Below are 13,618 nucleotides of genomic sequence, written 5' to 3' on the forward strand. Positions count from 1 at the left end.
AATCACATTGGCACAATCCTTCTGATGGGCCAGCTGGATGATCCGTACCTCTGGTGTTCAGATAGGCAGGCTTGCATGTCTAGTCCTTGAAGTCCTTAGTTTTAACCCCAGTCCCTGAACACATGAACAAATGTTTATTATTACGGCCAAACAGCCAGCATAAGTTCCTAAACACATTTCTTAGGTAATTCATTTATTGTATTATTTATCTTCCATTTCTTTTAAGATACTTAAGAGTAGTTTACCTGGTGTTCCAAGTGGTTTCCCATCTAGGTCTGGTCTATGCTGGCTTTTGCTACAGTAATAACAAAATAAATACTAAAAAGCTACAGCATTCACTTAATTTCAAGAAATACTAGTCACTGCCCTATACCATGGGATTGATTGGGAGCTGTGGGCTTAATCTTAATCACACAGTGAGGTTGGTTCAGTTTGCTGAATATCAATTTGACATGTATTTATTTATTTCATAAAGTGTATACACCGCGGATTATAAAAAAAACCCCTGAGCAGTTTAGAAAGCATAAAACAGTAAAATCAAGAAAAAATAACAAGCTTACTTTAAAACGTATGAAAGTTAGAATACAAAATAAAAAATTTACCTCAACTTTCTAACCATCAGGGTAGGCTTGCCTAAACATGAAAGTTTTTAGCGGTGTCTATTAGAAGCATGGTAAGTGTCAAGAGAAAAGGGCAATTGTGACACTTGACTTGCCACAACTGTCCGGCAGAGGAGGCCAGTTGTGCAGTATCATTCTTATCCTTTCTACCACCACCTTCTACCTCTGGCCAGTAATGGATTCCAGAGCTATGAATCAGTTATCTGCCTTGGTAAGGTAGCACCTTCCCTTCTCCATGCATTTTCTTTTCGGAAAGGCAGATCATTCAGTGGATGGTCGAACGTGGTGACAAAGTGATATGTGCATCATTTTACCATATTCATGTTTTAATCCAGTTGGCCTTCATTGACTGGCTGTTTGACACAGTCAATGGACTGAGTTGTTCATAAGCAACACCTTTCTCGGGGGCCAGGAGAATTAGCTGGAGAAGTGTTAATTGAAAAGTGGACTGCCCTGTCTGCTTCCTATATACAGGATATATCAAATGATGTAACATTTACTAGCGTTGCATGACTTGGTCGCTTGGAAGGGATGATGACCGGAGAGGCTGTATGTGAGAAAGAGACATACCCTGGTATGGCAGGTCTGTGTCACAGCAATGTTTCTATTTTTGTTGAAATGCTGAATACAAGACATACCGTTTTGCTTTTTCTTGGATACTTTGCAATCATGGGGCCTCTTTTGGAAGTTAGCTTTCAGAGCAAGTATACTATGGGAATATTTGCAATAAATAACTTACAAGGCAATGTTTCCCATCTTGGTGGAATGGATAGAATCATAAAGTTGAGTGTGTGCCCAGAATTTTAATTTAGGGACGGTGCTGCTCAGAAATCCGGCAGTTTGTCCATAGACCGTACAAACTTTGACAATGAAAACCACTTTAAAAATATATAGCACTTTTATCATGTCCAGAGAATGACACACACTCTCTAGTTCATGCGCTTCTTAATTAGCGTAGGCCTTTTAAGGTAAAACACTTAGAATTTTGTATTCTGCTATAGAAACAACTGGTCAGTCAGGACATAGCTATTTAATAATGCCTTTGCATGAAGTGATTCATTCCATACCCGCTTCCACAACCAATCCACTGTAAAGATTTCAAAATATTCACCCCAGTTTTACTGTGGTTGGTGTCTGCTGAGGTTCTGTTCTGAGAGGGAGGAGCTTAGCCAACACAGCACTTCAGAGACTGGGTGGGAAGCAGCAGAAAGAGCAAACAAGTTGTGTTGATTTAAATTAGGGAACCATGTCAAGGTTGTTTGGTTTCTCTGCTGTAGAGAAAGGAGAGGACTTATTTTCTTGTAACTTGTCACAGAAAAAGTAATCTCACGACCCTTAGCTTCTATATCTACTCTTCCTAGCCTTGCTATTTCTTCCCTTACTCACTATTTAACCTTTCTGTTTATTCCCCCGCCCAGACCCTTGCCCTTGCTGTTTCTTCCCATCAGTTCCAGATTTACATAAAGGCTGAGTGGGCTACAGCCCAGGGCCTTGTAATCTGGGGGGGGGGGGGCTCCGTCTCTTGCCAAAATACAAAACAAAAAAGGCAGATTTTACTATCTAGGGCCCGTTGCTTAGTAACATTAAACATGTGGTGTATGAGTCTGTGACTATAACAGTTACACAAGTGTGTACTTACTATTTAGTAAAGTTCATGGGGGCTTTAAAGCTACTCAGAACCAACTGATAATGTCAGCTATGAAATGCTACAAGTGTTCAGATCATGGTATATAATTATAAAGTGCATTTTGAGAACATGTGAGGATTCTTTTACCGTATTTTTCGCCCTATAGGACGCACCGGCCCATAGGACGCACCTAGATTTGGGGGGGGGAAATAAAGGGGGAAAAATTATTTTTTCCCCCAGGCGCGGGGCTGGGGCGGGGGAAGCCCGAGCTTCCCCCGACCGCAGCCCCCAGAACGGGACCCGGAGCCATGCCAAAGCTGCGCCTCCCCGCTGTCCCCCTAGTTTGCGGGGCTGGCGACAGGGAGGAGCAGGCTTCTCCCCCCCCCCCGCCAGCCTTCTAACAAAGTCGGGGGACAGCAGGATGGCGGCGTTCCGCCTCCCCGCTGTCCCCCGAGCTTGTGGGGCTGGCGGTGGGGCTCTCCTCAAGCCTGGAGAGCGAGAGGGGTCGGTGCGCACCAACCCCTCTCGCACTCCAGGCTTCAGCGAAAGCCTGCATTCGCCCCATAGGATGCACACACATTTCCCCTTCATTTTTGGAGGGGGAAAAGTGCGTCCTATAGGGCAAAAAATACGGTATATCATTGTGAATCGCAATAAAATTTAATTTTGACTTTTCGTGAAAATAATGAGTAAATTCTATGAAAATGGTGCTACCCCTAGCTTCAGCTGTTCCTAGCTATCCTGACCTTTTCTCCTTCAGCTGCAGTGGGCTGCTGCTGACCCTACTGTGATGGATCTATAACTGGAACTTTGCTTTGTTTCCTCTCTAATCCTCAAGTGTCAGACTTGAAGTCTCAAACTTCTCTGTCACATATGAGGCAGAATTACACTTGTCCAGCACTTCTAATGGGGCTGACTTCTGACCACATGGCATGCCCAACAGTGTAGGGGTGGAGAGATGTGGGGGGTTGCAATTTGGGTACTGTATTTTTTGATGGTGTTATCTGCCAAAGTGGTGTTTGCCAGCATTCTTAATATGCATTATTGAAGGACAGGTCTAGCCTGGCACATGATCTCTTTATCTGGAAGGCTTCACTCAGAAAGTCACTCAGTTAAGCTTCATGGCTTATCAAGGATGTGAGCCCAGGTCTCTGCAGCCCAAGTTTCACATGCTATACACCACAGCACCCTTTTGACTGTGTGCCTGAGGAGTGGCAGTGGGAAAGGTCCTGAACTTCAAAATTTACCACTGTATTCCTGCAAATGTCCTGACACAGCTATTCTTTTACAAGAGATCCAGGAGCAAACACAATGATGTGTGTTTATTGGAAGCTTCCTGGCAGTGCCCATTTAAAAATCCTCCATGCCTAAGTAACCCTCAGACTGCATTTTAAACTTTCATATCAGCATAAAGACTGTGTAATAGCTCCAGCCGTTAGGAATTTTGATCGTTGCTTTTATCTTTCTCTGGGAGTTGTTATAAATTATTTTATGGCAGAGGGCTTTTGTTTTCCCTTGCCTCCCTCTCACAACCATGTTTTTCTTCTCTGAGGAATGAACGGCCAGAAGAAGAAATAAAGAGCCAAACATTTGTTCCCCTTGCTATATGCTTTCCAGCTCCCGCTAGAAGCTCTCTCACATTTCCTTCACCAGTAAAGGAAGGCCATCTTCTGTTATCTAAGCTGCAAACACCTCCTCCAGCAGGCAGCCCTTTGAAGCATCTGCAAACTAAAAGTTCAAAGAAAACCAACAAAAAATATCCAACTTTAGGCTGATTTATTATCAAGGTTTCTGAAGCTAAATATATATAGTTTGACTAAGAAATGACAAGTGGAAAAGAAAAGCCATAAATCTGCAAATATTTGCAGGATGTAAACACAAGGGAAAGGGGGAAATGTTAGTGTTTCGCAAGAGATCACTGCTAGAAATCAGATGTTGACATTCAGAATGGAATTGTTTTAGAGGGAGACCAGGAAGCCTATTGCCTGTGTTAATGCATAATGCCATAAAATTATTTTGCAAGGAATCATGTTGAATTGTTGAAATTAAACTGAATTAAACACTAGGAACACCAGGCCAACCTCTCTCTCCCTCCTCCTGCAACTGTTCTTCACTCTCCAATCCTGCAGCTTCTCCTGCCTCTGCCTCTCGTTTCCTGGCCGTTACAGGTTCTCCCCATTCACTGATCACTTCTTCCAAGTCAGTCTCCAACCCCTCCATCCTCTGCTGCCCAGAATCCAGCCACCACTCCTCAGTGTCCAGCCAGTCCCTAACACTTCTCTGTGGTCACCCCCAGGTTGTGGAATGACCACACCTCTGAAATGCATCTTGCTGCATCACAGTATGTTTTTCTGTGATTGTCGCAGCTGCACCTCTTAACCCAGAACTTTTTTTGAAGCAATGTCTTCCCTTCCTCTGTATTAATATACACTGCTATTCTGTTATTTTGTGGGTTTGTTTTATGATTTTAAGGTAATCCTTATTTGTTTTTTAAATTGTATTTTTATTATCCATCTTGAGACCATTTGGTGAAGGGTTGGCTTATAGGTTCAGATTATCACTGAATGCCTAGTTTCAGTTACAGGAAGGTAGCTATGTTGGTCTGCCGTAGTCAAAACAAAATAAAAAAATTCCTTCCAGTAGCACCTTAGAGACCAACTAAGTTTGTTATTGGTATGAGCTTTTGTGTGCATGCATGGACAGTGTTCTCAAAGCTACCAACATGAGTTTGACCAAACTGTGAGAGGCAGTGGAAGACAGGAGTGTCTGGTGTGCTCTGGGCCATGGGGTCACGAAGAGTCGGACACGACAAACGACTAAACAACAAAGCCTCTATCTTGAGAATTTCCCCTGTTTTTAAACTTTACTTAAGGCCCAAACTCACTTGCAGTGGTGCAGAGTTCTCTAGGGGTAGCCTCCCAGCCAGTGCTGGCCACGATTCCTGGGATGATATAACACAAGTTAAATTCACCATTTGGTTGAAGTTAAAGACAGGTAGGGTCAGGATGGAGAGGAGACTAAAGCCTCAACATCTTCTGTCTCCTATCACCTACACACACTGAAGGGGACAAAGGAGGCAGCAAGAGGGTTCTTTTGCTCTGAAGGAGGCGTCAGGGACTAACATGCTTTGTTGGCTTCCTCTAGTCCTTCTCTGATGCAGCTGTACACGTATAGCCCTTTGAGGATCGGCAGAAGCTAGCATGGTGCATTGTAGCTGGAAACAGGGGACTGTCAGTCCAGCATGCTCCACGGGAGATGGCTGGCAGGACTTTAAGCAGTTCAGGCCCAGAGCAGTCATACCATTCTTACCACCCTACCCCCAACCCTTCAGCAGCCATGCTTCTTCTATGTAATTTTGTTTTCGTCTGAATTTTAAATATTGACTTGGAGACTATATGATATAAAAGGAACCCCCTCAAAAGTACAAAAGCAAAATGCTACTGCTACATTACAATAATTGAATAACAAGGTGGTTTTAGAATGTGGGCAGCAAAAGCTGAGTGTATCAAGACTGCGTGGACTAGATGGATTTGGAAGCAGTAATTACTTCGTTCACAAATATCAAGTAATCATCAAATTAAACCCACTTCCAAAAGAACCATATGTAAGGAATAACATATGTATACTTCTGAAACCAGTGTTATAGAGTAAATTAAATGTTTATATTTTAACAAAACAAAAAACATATTGTGTAGAGGCTAAAGAGGAACCACATAATTAAGGCCAAAAATGGTTGCTCTTTGATCTAGGTAGGTGCTAAAGGACAAGGCATTATTTTATGCTAATGCCACATTCTGAATTTGTTGATACCTCATGCTCAGATCCTAATTCATACACAGTTGCCTTATTCTGGTAGAACTTGCTTCCTTAACATTGCCATTCTTTTTAGAGTTTTCATTTTACTTGTTTATCTGTCGTTGAGATTAAAGCATTCAAGACAAATATAGAAGCTTCTGTGAGATTGTTTAGTTTCGGTTAACATAACAAAGATCTCACAGCTCTTTTATGTTAAAACTTGTTTTGCAAAAGTTAACCTTACATTACTTAAGGTAATGGAGAAGCAACCTAAATCATCTGGCATGTTACTTCACAGAAGAAATATTTGTAGACAATGCACTGTTGAAGGAATCAGGCACATTTGCTAGTTTAGAAAAAAAAAATCTTAATTTTGAAAGAATAATGAAGCTGAAACTTTTCTGTAGTTCACTAAAGATACTTGATGACCTCCAACAGTGGTCACCTACCAATGGAAGAGGCTTCTTCTCCAGTGACCAGACAGCCTCTCCTCCATACTTCAGTGCCTTGCGCACTCCCAAAATATGTTCCAAAGGGTTGTGAGACCCTTTGGAACATATTTTGCTGCAAAGGCTCCAATCTGAAGAAGATTTGGTGAACACACAGAAGGGATGACAAAGCCCCACTGCGTGAATGAAAGTCCACTCACATAACTTTGAATGTTGCCTTATCCTTTCTTTGGGGTCTTCTGTGTATAAATCTGCAGACAAGTGAGCAAGATTTCTTTCATGTTCATCAAAATTCTTTATCAGGCTGGAAGCAAAAAGCAATGGAGAGACAATCAGATGTTGCTGTGTCTGACGGAAACCCCAAGCCGGCAGTTCATATTCATAACAAATGGAGTAGCAGGTTAGGTTGTTCGTTGTGCAAAAGGATCTAATTTTGTGCCAAACGCTTCAGAGAAAATAAAAATGATGGCATTTATTTAGATACGTATTTGCACCCAAGGGCCCCTGTTTTAATTTGTAGTAGGGGTAGGTCTGAATAACTTCTAACTTTTATATTGTAAAAGGGACATTCTTTTGAATCACATGTTTTCTCCTGTAATTACTATTCCATTTGCTTTCTTATTATTTACAAGCACTTCTGTCCCCTTTTCCATTAAACATAACCAAGATGGCTGACAGCAACAACAGTAGTATAGTCCACAATAAACATATGAACAGAAAACAACAATCAACATTTAAAGGAGTTTAAAAGAATGGCAGCAACTAAATAGAGGGTTAAAATGTTTTTAAATGGTAAGTTCTTAAAGGTCAGACAAAAATAAAAGGTAGACATGTTGAAAATAAGATTTTGTATGGGTACATTGGACAGACACAAGTCCAGTGTCAAATTCTGTTGCTAGATAAGTATATAAATATTTGTTTCTGAGAGTGCAGATAACCATTAATTTTCTTGCCGTTATTTCCTCACCAAAAAAAAAAAAAAAAAGTAGGGATGTCCCCTATCAGGGACGATTGACCCAGGGCTTCATTTCATTTCATTTATTTGTCAATTTAAGGAATGTATACTCTATCCTTCATCAGGGCAGATTACAAAAAAGTTACGGGCAATATCCAATTGAAGTTGTACAGTGGTGCCTCGCCGGACGAAAAGAATTCGTTCCGCGAGTCTTTTCATCTTGCGATGTTTTTCGTCTTGCGAAGCACAGTGCGTCGCAACTGCGCCTCTTCAAGCGGCTTTTAAAAAAAGCGCAAGACGTTTTCGTCTTGCGAAGCAAGCCCATAGGGAAATTCGTCTAGCGAAGCAACACAAAAATGGAAAACCCTTTCGTCTAGCGAGTTTTTCGTCTTGCGAGGCATTCGTCTTGCGGGGCACCACTGTACTCAGATTAGACCCACTGAAATGAATCTCATCCCATAATTATAATAAAGCACGAATATCAAAAACCAAGATCAATATAAAAAGGCACCAACTCCCAGGGGCCCAGCTTTTTTATGGGAAGGCCAATATTTGGGGGCGGGGGCAAGGCCTCCAATGTTCAGAATGATTAGGGGTGGAGGAGGCCAGTTGTGGAGCCAAGCGTGGCATAGCTTCAGTGACCGCCTCCTGCTCCTGCTGCTTCAGAGGAAAAGGAGCAGGAAAACAGCTCCTAGCTGGTGATGGCAGAAAGAGGAGGCCAGTTGTGGAACTGAGGGTAGCACACCTTGGCTTCAGTGGCTGGTGGCTCCTCCTCCACCTGTTGTGTAAGGGGAAAGACAGGGGAAGCAGTCCCTGGCTGCTGGTGGTGGTGGCAAGAAGAAGAGGCTGCACATGAAAGAGAATGAGTCATTGAAGGTGTGCTGCTGCTGCTCCGTTCGGCTCCTCCCTCTGGCCCCTCCCGACATCACATATGCATTATGCCCGCCCCCATCTTCTGCTCAATAGGATTCTGTGCAGTCCTCTGTTGTAGAACACCCCATTAAAAGAAACCTAGGTATTCTCCAAGACAGTAGCAGAAGGGGAGTATAAGGAGTGTTAAGTATAAAGCTACCTTTTTCTGAGTCAGATTATTGTTCTACCTACCCCACTGTTCTGATCTGATTGGCAGTGGCTCTCTCCAGATGGCAAGCATCATTCTCAGATCTTTTAAACAGAAAGGTTGTGGATTAACCTGGGGCCATATGCCTGCAAAACATGTAGTTGCCACCAAGCTATGACCCCTCCACATAGCAGGGGGAAGAAGGAAAAGGCATTTGGTACAGCCAATTCAAGGAGAATTATAGTTTGCACACACACAGAGTCCTTACATGAATTCAGGGGGTTGTGGGAAGGGGTATTCCCAGTAGAGGGTTATTTGGTGCATGCTCATGGAGGGAAGTGTGTGTGGACTGGCTAGACTGTGTGTGTGTGTATCAAATGGACAGATAATTCAATTTATTTTAAATCTCATGGTATAAACTTGGGGTGCACTTCTGCTAAAATGCACTCCACACTGCGGCATTAAAAGACTACTGTCCACTTAAACCTGATATGGACAAATGACTTGTCCATATATTTTTTTTAGCACTTTGAATTTGAAGTTACAATCCAAATATTCTTGTCGTTAATTATAAAGTGCTGCCTTTTTGTTTCAAGTAAATTTAAGGCTACTTTGCCATTTGTATTTCATGGGAGGGAAACCATAAATATTGATAACACAGATTTCAGAAAGCTGTATACAAGAAGCCAGACAGCTTAAATGTGAAGTGGCTGATACACATGCTGTGCAGATGCCATTGATTTGTTACCATCCCTGATGAAAAATCTGTACACACACACACATACAGAGAGAGAGAGATTATTTCTTAAAATCCACACATTTTTCATACAGTTTTACACACTTCCATTAATCTGTGAGATGCTAACTGTATTTTGTATCCAAAAGTTAAAATATGTATGGTAAAGGTAATCAATGTAATGCAAATGTACTGCTGCTTTTTCTGAAAATTCATACTTCAGGTGCCCTAGCAAGGTTCCCTTCTCACAATACAGCCACCATGTGGAGGCCACCTGCCCACCCTGCAGTCCAAGCTACCATACAGAGACAGTATCTGGCAGCCTCCATGTGGCAACTGTGTGGAAAGAAGCCGTTCTTACTAACTAAAGTGTCAGAGTTTGTTGTAATGTGTATTAGTGTGTGCATTAGTATGAAACAAATGATAACGTCATGGGACCAGACAGCACAAATGGCAGCTTTTCCTATGTTAATCCCCGTTAATCCAGTGTAGCATATAGATTTCTTAAAAACCCCAAGAATTGGAGTAACAATTACTGGTTTATGGTTTCAAAGTATGCTACGTTTTCTTCTTTTTGTATTAACAAATGCTTATCTAATTAGGTCTTAGGAAAGTTTCATTGGAAACATTGCCTCCCTTAATAAAGAAATGGAAAGTTATTTGTAAGCCAATGCTCTCCTTGACACTAGTGGTGCATTCACATGCCATGTGACGTTTTTCTTTAGTACTCGTACAAGAATTAGTACGTAATTCATGTATTGTTTACAGATAGAAGAGCACACACACATTCATGGGCAAAGGAACTAGGATTTAATCATCCTCTAAAAATGATTGTGGATCGGGGCAGCATGCAAGCAGTTCTGGGTTTTTCTCACTTTAAATAGCAGCCTGAGCAAGCAAGGTCAGAGTGATGCTTCTTGGCAGTCTGCTGTGATTGAATTCACAGGTAGCCAACATGGCGCCCCCTAGATGTTTTTGGACTGCAACTTCCACCAGCCCCAGCAAGTATAGCCAAAAGTCAATGGTGATAGGAGTTGTAGTCCAGTGACTGGAGTGCACCACGTTGGTTCCCCTTGATTTAAACAAATTTCTGAGAACTCTAGAGCTGTGATGCTGGGCTTCCTCAGAGTCCTCTCACAGAGTTTTGCACTCTTTTGGTAGCAGGTAGTACAGTCAAGGTGGCGCTTGCAGTTGATCTCAACCATTGTTCTAGTACAAAGGAGTAGAAGCCATTTTTGAGGTTTCTGGGGCCCAAGTCGTTTATCATCTGCCCTGCCATCTTAAATATCTAGACTACTTCATCCTAAGCATTTTTTGCTGGCAGAGAAGGTAATGGGAGTTTAACATGGTCTCTTTATTTTTCTTTTATTTCTTGTAAAAATCAGATGTGATTCTATCCTTAGCATACAGTTTCCAGAATATAAATGCCCCACTCACATGACCTTAACTTCGTATGTTATTCCAAAGGATAAACATTTGTTGCAATGGATTATGTAATCCTCTGTTGATAAAGACTTAACATTTACTTTTCCCCCCTAGTAAAATTCAGCATGCTGGCCCATTACCAAGATGATAATTGCCCCCAAGAAGTTGATTTTCCCTAAGAAAAATCATGAAAAAATTGTGGAATCAAAAACATAAAAGATAAATCATGTACTTAAACCAAAATAGATTTCTGCCCTCATTTTTTTAAAAAAGTTAATCTGAATTATTTTTATTTATTTTTCAATGTGTTTCAGAACTAACCCTTATGGATCAAGCAGTTTAACCTGAGTGTTAAGTGCAAGATTGGGTTCAGTCCAGATTTTAAGGTCTATGTTATTTGGTTATCTGAAACAGACCTCTTTGTTATTGGGATTATATTTCTTTTTTCTTTGTTTTACCTTATTTTAGTGGTCTAAAAGAGATGAATGTTCTAGCTAGTCCCTTTCAAAGTCTATCAAAATATTGGATAAAATGTGTCAGACCTTTTTTAATGTCTCATGTATAGCTTAAATAAATTTTACTAAAACTTCACAAACCTAGCTTGGTAGCGAAATGGTTTGTATTTTGTTTTAACTGTTTAACTTTTAAATAGTTATTTAGACCTTGAACAGCTAACTATTCTCCTGTTTTATATTGCAAAGCCCACAAATACTACATCTTAGCTGTTTATTCCAAATATGTTTTTAAAAGCTTCTCCTTATCTAAATAGAATGCTGTCACCTTAAGAAATTTGTTTAAAAGTGTTACACCAAACTGGCTTTCATATTAAATCACAGTATGTTGGAGCTCTTGGCACAAATCCCCACTTTGCTATGAAACTCACTTTCTTATTGTGAATTTCTTCATGCCAGTCACCCGCTCCCCTTCTCAACCTATTCTATCTCATAGGATTAGTAGGAGGATAAAATGAGGTGAACACAGTTTTCCTCCACTTATGTTCAAGCTGTCTCCCAGCTTGTTCTCTCGCTCTAAGCTCTGGGCAATCGTGTTAGCAGCCCAAGCCATTTGGATGTTCAAGAGTTTGGCCAGGGCTTCAACAGGAGTGCCAGTCATGGCAGCTAAAAAAATTCTCCAGAGCTGTCAGGAAACCCATCAACCTCTGAGGGCAGATCATCCTAATTGGTCCCCTGCCTCTGCAGAGGGGAAAGGTTTCTGAAAGCCTCAATCCCAACAGAAAATGATCTAACCATGACAAAGGACTGGTGCCAGTATCTCCTACCTTCTTATCACTCTCTTCCTGCCCTGTTGAGAAAACAAAGTCCAGAGTGTGGCCTGCCACATGCATTGGGCCAGTGACATGTTGGGACAACCCCATGGTTGTCATGGCAGCCATGAAGTCTTGAGCCACCCCAGAACCAGTCACCTCAGTAGGATGCTGAAGTCTTCTAAAACCAGCAGTCTGTGAATCCTTGGCACTGCCTACGAGACCAGTTCTGTCAGCTCAGGCAGGGAGAATGCTGGGCAGCAAGGCAGGCAGTAAACCACCAGAATTCCTAATCTGTCTCGACTGCTCAATGCCAGGAACACCACCACCACTGTGAGTTAGGTTAGACTGAGAGTTGCTCTTAATGGCTGAATAAGAATTTAAACCTGGGTCTCATAGGTCCTATTCCAACACACTTAATGACTCCACAACACTGGCTCCATAATCCCCACACTGTACTGTAATTATTTATGGGTGGTTTTTTTTTCATATTTTGAGCTGATGTGGACTCGAAAGGATTTCCATTTCCATAGGAATAGAAAAAAAATGACCCCCTTTCTAAAATTCTGATAGAAAAAATCAGAATTAATGTTCATGCTCTAGTCATGATATTCTTGCCCACAAAAAGCATTTAACTTTTAGCTGGAGCACAAAATTGGGTCAGACGTCATAATGAAGAAGAAGATATGATTGGCACGTTTACTCTGTGGTTTCACGCTTGCAATTTGTTCCATATTTTATGTGATGTGAAAAATGAGCTCATGATTGGCTAAAGATGTTTAGATGAGAGTTTGAAAATGACTATGATGCAAGTTGGAAAGAGGACTTAAATAGTCCTGTTACATAATCATAACTAAAATAAAATGGAATTGCTTCATGCAGATGTATAGCATTCTTGATTCAACGCACCCACTTCAGAAGTATATTCTGTCTTGACTATGTGACCTGAGGAGTTTTCTCTGTTGTTAAAATATAGTACCAGAGCCAGTAAATCCCTGAAATATATTTTTGCTACCACTATATATATATTTTCACACAATTTAATCAAGCATTTCAAACATTAAAACAAGCTTTGTGTTAATTCAATGTTTCCAATTGGTTAAATGATATATTAAACTACTGGTAGCAGGATAATAATGCACTCATTATTTTAAGTTGTTCACTTTTGGAGCAGTCTTTTTGACCGTCAAGGAGAGATGATGGCTCAAGCAAGGGGAAGGTCAGTAGTTCCTGGTTCCCTTGGCAGAGCAGATGAGCAAGGCAAAAATCAGCACCTGGCTAGGAGACCAGGGTGTGGGTCTAAGACCATGGATACCACTCCTGCAGCTGAGGGAAAGCAGATAAGTTGTCTTAGTAAAATACTGGAGCAAATAGTTGAGTTGTGTAACAGGAGTATGTAGTCATGGATTAGAGGCCCCATCTCCAGAGTGTTGCATCGTGGCTAGTTAAAGTAAGGATGCTGCCTTCTTCAGCTTTTGGCTCATTCAAGATCGTGAAGTTTGCAACTATGGGTTCAGTGTTGTGGAGGTGGTCTCCAGTGTCAACAAACCCACAGGGGATGGGCAAAGGCATGGATCCATCTCTTCCTTAAAATTGCAGTTGTTGGAAGACGTTGCCTCTAGGGAATCCTAGTCTGGGACTTCCCTGCCACAAATAAGCATATTACAATTGTGTGTGTGTTCATAAA

General features: G+C 41.4%; 1 protein-coding gene across 6 annotated transcripts in view; it reads left to right on the forward strand.

Moving 5' to 3' along the window:
* Window positions 1-13,618, forward strand: part of VPS13B (vacuolar protein sorting 13 homolog B) — a 368,719-nt gene that overhangs the window by 227,040 nt on the left and 128,061 nt on the right. The gene's annotated exons all lie outside the window — the stretch shown is intronic.

This window comes from Podarcis bocagei (assembly GCF_964188305.1).
Source record: "Podarcis bocagei genome assembly, chromosome: 8".
NCBI lineage: Eukaryota > Metazoa > Chordata > Lepidosauria > Squamata > Lacertidae > Podarcis > Podarcis bocagei.